Source organism: Squalius cephalus (genome assembly GCF_949319135.1).
Source record: "Squalius cephalus genome assembly, chromosome: 13".
Classification (NCBI taxonomy): Eukaryota; Metazoa; Chordata; class Actinopteri; order Cypriniformes; family Leuciscidae; genus Squalius; species Squalius cephalus.
In genome coordinates this window covers 21943100-21953151 of record NC_137134.1, presented here as the reverse complement: position 1 = coordinate 21953151, position 10052 = coordinate 21943100, and the positions used below count along the sequence as shown (strand labels likewise).

Below are 10052 nucleotides of genomic sequence, written 5' to 3'. Positions count from 1 at the left end.
GTGTTTACAAAATGTGCAGCCATTAGCAGCCCGCCAGGACCGCATGCAGTTAGCAGGGTAGCTTATAGTGCCCTCAGACCTCACACAGCAAGCTTAATGTTTGCTGAAGGCATTGGCCTTTGTTATTATGTGTTTTAGAGAGTAAATGAAAACTACATCTCAAAGAAACCTCCCACTTGGGTACCATCGCCATTAAAGCTTTAAAATTGTTCTTTCCCTTCCTTTTCTTACTATAGAACAGTTAGCAAAGCGTTAACAACCAAAAGTATCCAAGCAAATCTTATAATCTGTGGTAAATTTATGATTAAATTGATAAATGAATGCAAAAATATGCTGGAAAACATGAAATGTACTCAAAATTGCCAAGTTAAGATTCATGTGTGACTGTTGTTACAACAGAGGGAATTTTTTCACGGCTGTCAGTTGTCTTGCTGCCTCGCTTCCCAGTCCGTCAAAGACTTCACAAACATTTATTTTTCTTGCTTGACTCATGCAGACATGCTTCCAGTGCAATAAAATGTCATGTCCGATGATCTAGAACATATTTAAGAGAGCTGTAGAGATAACCAAGCAAATTTTAATGACTACAGTGCTTATTTCTTCACAGAAATGGAATTATACATCAGACTGACATTAATAATGGATGTTTATAAATAAATCTACCCCTTTCAACCGCTTCATCGCACTCCAACCAGCCAGCGAACTGCAAAAACAGGATTGTGGGATATAATAGGACACATCTAACCAGATGAAAGCCTCTTCCACATTTGTATACTAAAAAAAAGGTATAAAAAGTCTCATTGTGAGATATGAAGTTGCAATTTCGAGAAATAAAATCGCAATTATCAAAAATAAAGTCACAACTTTTGGTGTCTTATGGCTCCTGGTTGCTATTTTTTAATGCGTAAAAGTGCAGCATGAACATTCGTCAAAATCTCTTCTTTTGCATTCTACAGGAGAACCTTAGTAATAAGTAACACTCATACTCCTCCCTTAGAAAAACACATCTGAACATGGTAACACTCTCTTTACACTTTCTCTCTTTCTCCTCTTTCCCAGAGGGCGTCTGAATTGTTGAGTTTCCCCATAGCAGGTTCATTATTCATGAATAAGAGACTGCCTCCGTGAAAAAACCTCCCCACGCGGCCCTTGCCTGATTTATCGGCACCCAGACGTCAGTAATTAATGCAATATTTTATCCAAATCTCAACAGCAACAACTCAGTGGCATCCCACGAACCCTTCCAATCCCCACTGAGAACCCCCACTGCCCATCTCCCACCTACGTCAACACCTTACTTGCTTGTAGACTCTGTAGAGACCTCCAGCAACACACACAGAGAGAGAGAGAGAGAGAGAGAGAGAGAGAGAGAGAGAGAGAGAGAGAGAGAGAGAGAGAGAGAGAGAGAGAGAGAAGCCTTAAAACTCTCTAATGAGGTTATTTCAGGCCTCTGCATTCATAAAGCATTATATTACCGAAGCACCACTCGTAAACGCATTGAAAAATCCATAGCAAAAAAAAGTAGAATTAGTACCTTTGTTCCAAAACCTAGAGAGCTGTCTCACTGTATAGGCAGCTGCCTTTTTAGGGAGTATCCTAGCCATCACAAAACCTCATATGAGACTGTTTTGGAATGCTCTATGTAGGCAGCAACTCACACCTTGCTGAAAATAAACAGTTTAAACCAGCCTAAGCTGGGGTGCCGGTCTGAAAAGTGGCCAAATCCCATTTAAGACCAGTCTGACCAGGCTGGGAGACTAACTAAGACCAGCTTAGGCTGATTTAAACAGTTTATTTTTAGCAGGTCAAACCGCACTTCGTGGACTCGACACAACTGACTGTAGTAGTTTGATGTTAGCATGTTGCTAAGCTAACTGTAAGAAGTATAAGAATACATTACAAACACAGGAATATATAAGGTAAAACAGTCCATTTTTTTGGAAATTGAAAACAAAATGTTCATGTGTTTACCATATTGAATAAAGTATCCTCAACATTTACCTCACTTGTCCACCATCATATTTTGGTCACCAAGGTTTTTACAAAGCATTCTGGGATTGCCTTTAAAAGTAAAACGAATGCAGTGCAGTAGGAATTGCCCAAAAACGAGGAAGAAAACTACATAATTTTACAACGTATGTACTTTAAAAGCCAAGTTTTGGGACGAACATCTCAACTCGGAATATGAATATACATGTGACCGCAGAAGCATGTTTTGAATATGCAAATCTAGCATGTAATTATCTTTACTGTGTGACGTTACAGTACTTAAATATTTTAGTATTTCATCAGTGTAGTAAAGAGGAAACCAATCTAAAGTCTATAATTAGAGATAATGGATGGTGCGGAAACAGCCTTATCAAGAGCACTCATTTACATATATCACTTTACATGTTTATCAGCTTTGTTTTAACAAAAATACATACTTAAAATGGGATCCACCGGTGTGTATAAATACGCATCTTAAAGAAAATATTCATAATATGTTTATTAATGGCATAACATGACATGCATATATATATATATATATATATATATATATATATATATATATATTTATTAAATAATATATATATATTTTTTTTTTAATAAAAGAAAGTTAATAAATAAATAATATAAATTTATAAATAATAATTTATAAATAATACTAAATATATTTTCTTTTATTTAATTTAATTGAAATTAAAAAATAAAATAAAACAATACAAAACTACATTACAGACAAAATGTGTCTATACACCCTGGTCTCCTGTACATAAATGTCTTTCATACAGGGATTTGGAGAAGATTAATTGCCTTGACGTCTTTATTTCGAGGACAGAAACACTGGAAGCTTCATCCACAGTGGTAACCTTTGACATGCTTTTAGAATTTCTGAACAACTTCAATTTGTGGATTATGGAGTTTGAGGATTATTCCCAGGAAAGCGTGAACCCATTAAAGAAGGTCGAAAGGTGAAAGCCTGTAGCTCTCATTAAAAATAGAGCAAGTTCAGTACTGCGGATCGGCTAAATAATACTCAAACCATTCCACAGGGTTACCAAGTCCACAGTTTTCCTGTGGTAACTGCTGGAGGGTTAAATATAAATATCCTGAATGTATTGTGATGATAAAATCTCATGTTCAAATTGTATGTCATAACATGTAAGTTAAATGGCTTGCAAATGCAAGTTTCAAGTTGATTTTAAGTGATGCCAAATTATAGGCCCTGTGGAATTACAGTTTAAGATGGACAGCCATACTTTCTCCAAGAGCAGTTTGGATAATTTAGTTACACTTGAGACTTACATTTATACGGTTTCTATAATTAGATGGCTTGTCTTTGGAGTCCATCGCCCTGTTTGAAATCTATAAAGACTAATTAAACATAGTGTCGGAGGAAAACGTGACGTACGCTGATGCCAATCCCTCCTGCAGCGCTCCCTGTTGTGTTTCTCCTCTCCTGTGTTTCTCATCCCTTTGGACTTAATTTGATTCTCTTCTGAAATGAAAATGACTGCCGGGTATTTTGGTGTTGTAATTAGTACTCCTGCTAACTGAGCCGGGACAGTTTTGGACTTAATTATGCGTCACTGTAATTGATTTGATAAAGGTGCATATGCTTCGGGTCCTTTTTTACTCATTACAAAACTGTGCTCGGGGTTGTTGTGAACTTTAAAACACACTTTTATTACAGATGTAACTATGTATGTATTTGGACACTTTTAGAAACTTTTATGTAGATTTTTACCACTAAAACTGTTGTTGCAATACATTTCAGAGTGTCAGGTAGTATTATGCAAAGTTTTTACCCATATTTAGTGAAAATTAAAGGAGAACTCCGGTCAATTTTAACATTGAGCTCATTTTTTTGTAAATTTGTGTGCTGTCAATACAGAGAACAACGACAGAAATCGGTGTTGCCTACACCGTGTTATCCTCTTTTTAAAATTTGCACCCTGTTGACTTCAATGGGGCAAGTTTTAAACCTGCTTTTAGCCTCTTAACATCCTTGATGTGTCATTACAAGTGCCCAGCCAATGTGAGTGATTCCTTCAGCGTGAACACGGGTGAATCTGACTGCAGTAGATGTGAAAGATATGAATAAAAATTATGTTTATTCAGCCAGCGCTCATACCTGCACTGTTAGACTTTTCAAGGGTTTTTTACAGTAACTTACTGGCAACACTGTTGCCAGTAAGTTACTGTAATTAAGAGTTACAGTACCAAACCGTATTTCAGTTTTGTGTAAATACAGTGCATTACTGTAAAAACGAAGCTAATCAGTACAGTGCATTACTGTAAAAACGAAGCTAATCAGTACACTACTGTAATTATTTTTATTTGTACTAAATATAAATTAGATTTGATAATTTTGATATATGATTAATTTTATTTTTATCCTACATAAGTACTACTTTCATATAAACCAATTAGACAAAGTTATCACAAAATACCATTTTTTTATTTAAAACATTTCGGATATATCACAAAATAAACATGCCAATGCTGGAAATGATGTGTGAAATTTTTACACATTAATGGGTGAGTTTAGAGACAACATTTTTTTGTGTTAATTTTAACTCATTCATTGTGTTAATGATTTTAACAAAGTAAATATGTCAGAGAGGTTAGCACAAAGATGTGTAAACGTGTTAAATTAACACATTATGTGCTGTCCTTCACTGCAAACATTTTTGAAAACATACATAAAACCATAAACAAAACATTAGCATTTGACTAAATGAATGTAGAGTCATTGGTTGTTTAGCTTATACAAGTATTATAATGAAATATCAACCATTACATTCATAAAACTGCAGAATATAAATACATTTTTAAGCATTCAAAAAGGAAATGTCCAAAACAGGACAAAACACAGTTCTTTTCACAATACAAGACACATAACCCCACCTTAAAAATAATTTCACTTATTTCCAAAAATGTGTTGGATTCATGTACACTGGTGGCCAAAAGAAGTATTTAAGTGTCTTAATGTTTTTGAAAGAAGTCTCTTTGATGCTCAAGAAACATTTCTTATTATTATCAATGTCTGACTGTCTACTCCATCTTTTCTACAGCATAGGAGTAAAAATCATCATCAAAATAATCTTTAAAAAGCCAACACAATGTTTTTGTCCACCTTTGTGAATAAATGAACTTCTCCAAAGATTGGTTCCTGTTCAGAACTTGATTGACAACATCAGAATGTTCCCTGGTCAGCATGCGTGCCCACAAACACAAATGTACTCAGTCCTTCAGAGGAGATCCCGGTTCCAAAACTATATGAGAGAGAGAGAGAGAGAGAGAGAGAGAGAGAGAGAATATTAGTGTCACATTATTTTTAACCTCCTTTTTTAATTTTTATTTATTATTTTCACAAAAACTTAAGAATATATATTTGTAAACAGCTTTTGTCAATAAATAGCATACAAAAGAACTAAATTAAATTATGCCAGATTAAATTTTAATACTTACAAATCCTAAATTCTGTCCAAAAATGCTGAGATCCATAGAAAAAACGACTGAAATCGATGATTTTAGCCCATTTTAGCTTGTCTGCAGTGAAGGGGTCCCTGTTTGAGACAAATACACAGTAAGACACATGCAAGAAATCACTGTGTGATGATCGTTCTCCTTCCTCCAGTATAACCCACCTGTGCGCTGATATTAGGACCTTCCTAGTCAGGTGGGACTGCAATGGTAGAGTCTTCTGGCTAATAAAATATCAAAATAATGCAAAAATATAAACTTAAGTTGTTTAGAATGCTAGATTTGGTATGAATGAATTAGTGAGAGTTTTACTGCAGTGTTTACCTGGATACATTTATCTGGTGAGACTGAACAAAGACAATGGTCCATCTTCTGATTGGTTCATTTGCTGTGTAATAAAATTAGACATAATGCAAAGGTCACTTATTTGATATAAAGTTTATAGAGATTTTATAAGATATTGTAAGCTACCTAGTCTGCACCAGTGGCTCAAAGCAATTTTCACATAGCGTATGCTAATCATTTCAGCAAACTTATCTCAAAATATATCACAAATCTGGGCTGGCCTAACTTACCTCTGGAATCTTGCTAGAAGTCTGGCGCGAATTGGCGCTTTGTTGCAGTTGCCTTTAAACACAAAATGGAAGTAAATATTAAATTCCATTAAAAAAAAACTATAGCCTAAGGTATAGTTTGAAAAATAATGCTAAAACTATAAAGGTTCTCATCAGTAGGCCAACATTAGGCTATAAACAGAATTTCACATTAGTTTATTCACATTTATTGTTTATGTAAACGCGTTGCTCGTTGGCATATTCACAATTCAATCTAACGTTAACAAAGTGTGTAAAATTGAACGTTAGCTCAGTTTACCATGGTAAAGTTCGTTACCGCCATGTTGACGAGTAACGTTAGGCTAACGTTAACGTTATATCATAGGTTAAACTGGGCACAATCCTGTCAATACACACAGAAGGTTTTTTTTTTTTTTTTTTTTACCTTGCTTGCTGATCTCTCTCTCGGTGAAGTGAATTCCGTCTCTTCCCCGGGCCAGACACGAACGTCGCGATCCAACAAAACACAGACCCCATTACCTACACTGGATGCTCTGACGCGACACGACAAATCCCAGACAGATGCGCCGCGGCCGTTATATTTCTGACGTAGTCCGATACGAGTCCAAGCGCTCGCGCTATTTCTGACAAGGGACAAACAGGTTTGCATTTAAAGGTCCAGTCGCTTCAATGTGTCCAATATAGACAGCCTCTGGCTATTATAGCGTTGTAGACACGAGGTGTAAGGCAAAAATTAGGAAATAAAAAGCACGGTGGAATGTTGCCAGCCAGAGAGGCAGTTACGTCAAATACAGTAGTATACAGCAAATTTAAAAAATACAGTAAGTCTCTGTATGTGGTGTTAGACGTCACAGAAAATTCCCATGATGCAATGGGAATCACAGTTATTTACTGCAAAGAGAAATAGCAGTATAATACTGGGGGATTTAAAGTAAATAACTGTAGAAATTACAGAAAAGTCTAACAGTGTGTATTTACATCCTGTTTTCGGTCGAAGTCCAAAGTAATCGATTGTCGAGTTCACGCGCGTGATCATAGGTACTAAACCTATGCGCGTGAACTCGACAATCGATTACTATGGACTTCGACCGAAAACAGGATGTAAATACAGGTATGAGCGCTGGCTGAATTATTATCATTTTTATTCATATCTTTCACATCTACTGCAGTCAGATTGACCCGTGTTCACGCTGAAGGAATCACTCACATTGGCTGTGCACTTGTAATGACACATCAAGGATGTTAAGAGGCTAAAAGCAGGTCGATTTTTGTCGTTGTTCTCTGTATTGACAGCACTCCAAATGTACAAAAAAATGTTAAAATTGACCGGAGTTCTCCTTTAAGAATTATTTAATTGCTTTACACAAACGTTTCAATTCTGCTATTCTGGGTGTCCAAGGGTTAAAGAAATTTACTCATTTATTTACTTATTTATGTCATTCCAAACCTGACTTTCTAATGTGGAACACAGAATACATTATTTTTAAGAATATTTCTGGTTTTCTCCATACAATGAATGTCAGTATGGTTCAAAACAAACATTTGGTCCCCATTGACTTTCATTGTTTGGACCAAAAAATTGTCAAAAGTGCCAATAGTCGAAGAAACAACCGCTTACTAAACACAACAAACACCCATATCCTGCATTCTAATTTAGCATCTTGTTTATTACTTGGCCCTGGAGTACGATTACATTAATACTGCTCGTAGACAGACATCGGAAAACATTGGTAGAAATGTCATCACGAGTTGGAAGGCAGGGGCTTACAAAACCCTTCAGGGTTTTTTGTCATCGAAGATGAACCGCAAGAATGACAATCAGAACCACATTCACGATGCGGCTAATTCTCGAACACTCCAGGAGAAGATAAACAGAGCTAATGAAACATAAATGAATCATTGACTCGCTTGAAGATTTTGTTTTGTTCTCCAATAAACAAATTGAGGCTGCTAGCTGTTTGGCTGTTAAATCAACAAGGATGTGTCATAAAAATGCATTTTTGTGAGGAACAGAACACCCATTATATGATCTATGAAACCACCTCAGTTAATGGATTTAATTGAGGTGTGCAGTAGGACCAAAGTGCTTTAAGTGCTAGAAATAGAGATGATTAAAGGCTTTGATTTTTCCTCTTATTTACTTACTGTAGCTAATTTCATTGCATATCTGTTTCATTGCATGGTGAAATGCAGATTCGTGATCACTGTAGTCAAAAAATATGCAGTCTAGCATCAAAGCTCGCACAAAGGACTAACGCATCCAACTCACGTACATGATAAGGGCTGCCAACTTTTCAGTTTAGCTTGGAGTGAGAATTATTTGTTTTGGGGGGGGGGGGGGGGGGGTAGATTGGGAGACAGGGACAACATGTTACAATGTTGAAATGGGACTGGTAGGTAGACTACTGTTTTTATTATTGCTTGACACAAATTTCACAATTTCATTCAATTCAGTTCTTGTGATTTGATTCCGATCTTGATTCAATATTGATTCCTTTGGATAAATATTTGGTACAGTTAATTTTTCTCAAGAAAAAAAGGCCTATCTTGCCTAATAATGAAAACATATAGAGCCCTGTCAGCTTATTAAAGGTCAAAAATAACAACTCAAATTAAATATAATGCTTATTTTATTAAAATAACAACGTTATAATATTTTAATGATGTAAGTTAGTGCACATATTTAGCAAACTACTCCTCTCTATAGCTAATTTTACTGAGGTAAATGCAACATTATGTGACTTGTTCTCCAGCTTTCCGCGATTGAAAAACACTGATTGTTCGAAATTATGTATAAGGCATATTTTCTGTAAGTTGTACTGTATCTTTTAACATGCCTATTGTTCATTCGTGTTTATTTACTATTAACTAATCGGTTCACGTGCGCTTGAACTGAGGCGCTACAGCGATCCGTCACGTCATATTTACAAGCGCCAAAACGGTATTTATTGTTTGAATTTCTTAATAAAATTGACTGAATCTGAGAGCTGAGAATTTGTTTAATATCAAAAGTTACCTGCTCTGTATGTCGGTGTCAGTGTCCTCATTGCTCCGCGACTTTTCTCTGCGTGAGAAAATGGATGTGTGGCTGAGAGCGTTTGAATTGCGTGAGTCTCACGCTGATTGCGTGAGAGTTGTCGGCCCTGTGATATTGTTGCCAAAATATGGAAAGGAGGAGAATTTCCCACCTCCAGGGAGCCGTAGCAGGGGATGATGGGTAAGTGTTTGTTTATGTGCAGGAAAAAGAATACCATCTCAATAGCACGTTTTCAGCAATTTTCAGCTCTGCTAGACCATGTTTGCCGTGGTATTCCCCTCTTGGCAATACAGTATCTTGGAAGGAAAACAGCCTTTAAGATTAGCATTGCCTTCAGGAAATCGACAGGACCACATTTCTCGAGTACTACAGAGCGAGTTTGTGCACGAAGAGAGCACCTCATGAGACTGAAGAGCTTAGAACGTCAATAGAAGACAACATGGGAAGACAGGCAATGAGACTAGAGGGAAAAACACATTAGGCCTATATCGTTAATCCAGTCAACAAAATTACTGGTAAAAATGTTCTTAAAAGAGTTTTTTTTATTCTTTGGATTGTCAACAATGAAGACAGAAGAAGCAGTTTTAATTAAAACATACGTTTGATGAAAATATGATGAGGAAAAAAATGTCACTACAAATCAGAGCAAAATGCTTACTAGAGTATAAAACAGAAGAGATTAGACATCGCCAGCGACACTTAAAACCAATCTATATGAAATAGAGGAAGGTAACGGATTTCTGTAACTTGTAACGCTGCGTTATCAGATTTGTTGACCCTGCTGTATGTCTGTTCGCATCAGACCAAAACGCTTTCTGGAGCATGAAACAGAGGAGATTAGACATCACCAAATTTAGATAACATAAAGTCAAATCTGTGTGAAATTGAGAGGGGTAACGTATTCCAGTAATCTGTAACACTTTATTGTTGATTTTGGTGACCCTGCTGTATGTCTGCAGCTGTTCACA

The 10052-nt window shown here is 36.2% G+C and overlaps 1 long non-coding RNA gene across 1 annotated transcript; it reads right to left on the bottom strand.

Annotated features, from left to right (window-relative positions):
- Nucleotides 1-5531: 5531 nt before the first annotated feature.
- LOC307170162 lies at nucleotides 5532-5865 on the bottom strand. The gene is made up of 3 exons (XR_013823306.1): nucleotides 5797-5865; nucleotides 5637-5692; nucleotides 5532-5555 (listed from the first exon to the last, which is right to left on the bottom strand). It is a non-coding gene; the product is annotated as an uncharacterized lncRNA (long non-coding RNA).
- Nucleotides 5866-10052: the final 4187 nt, after the last annotated feature.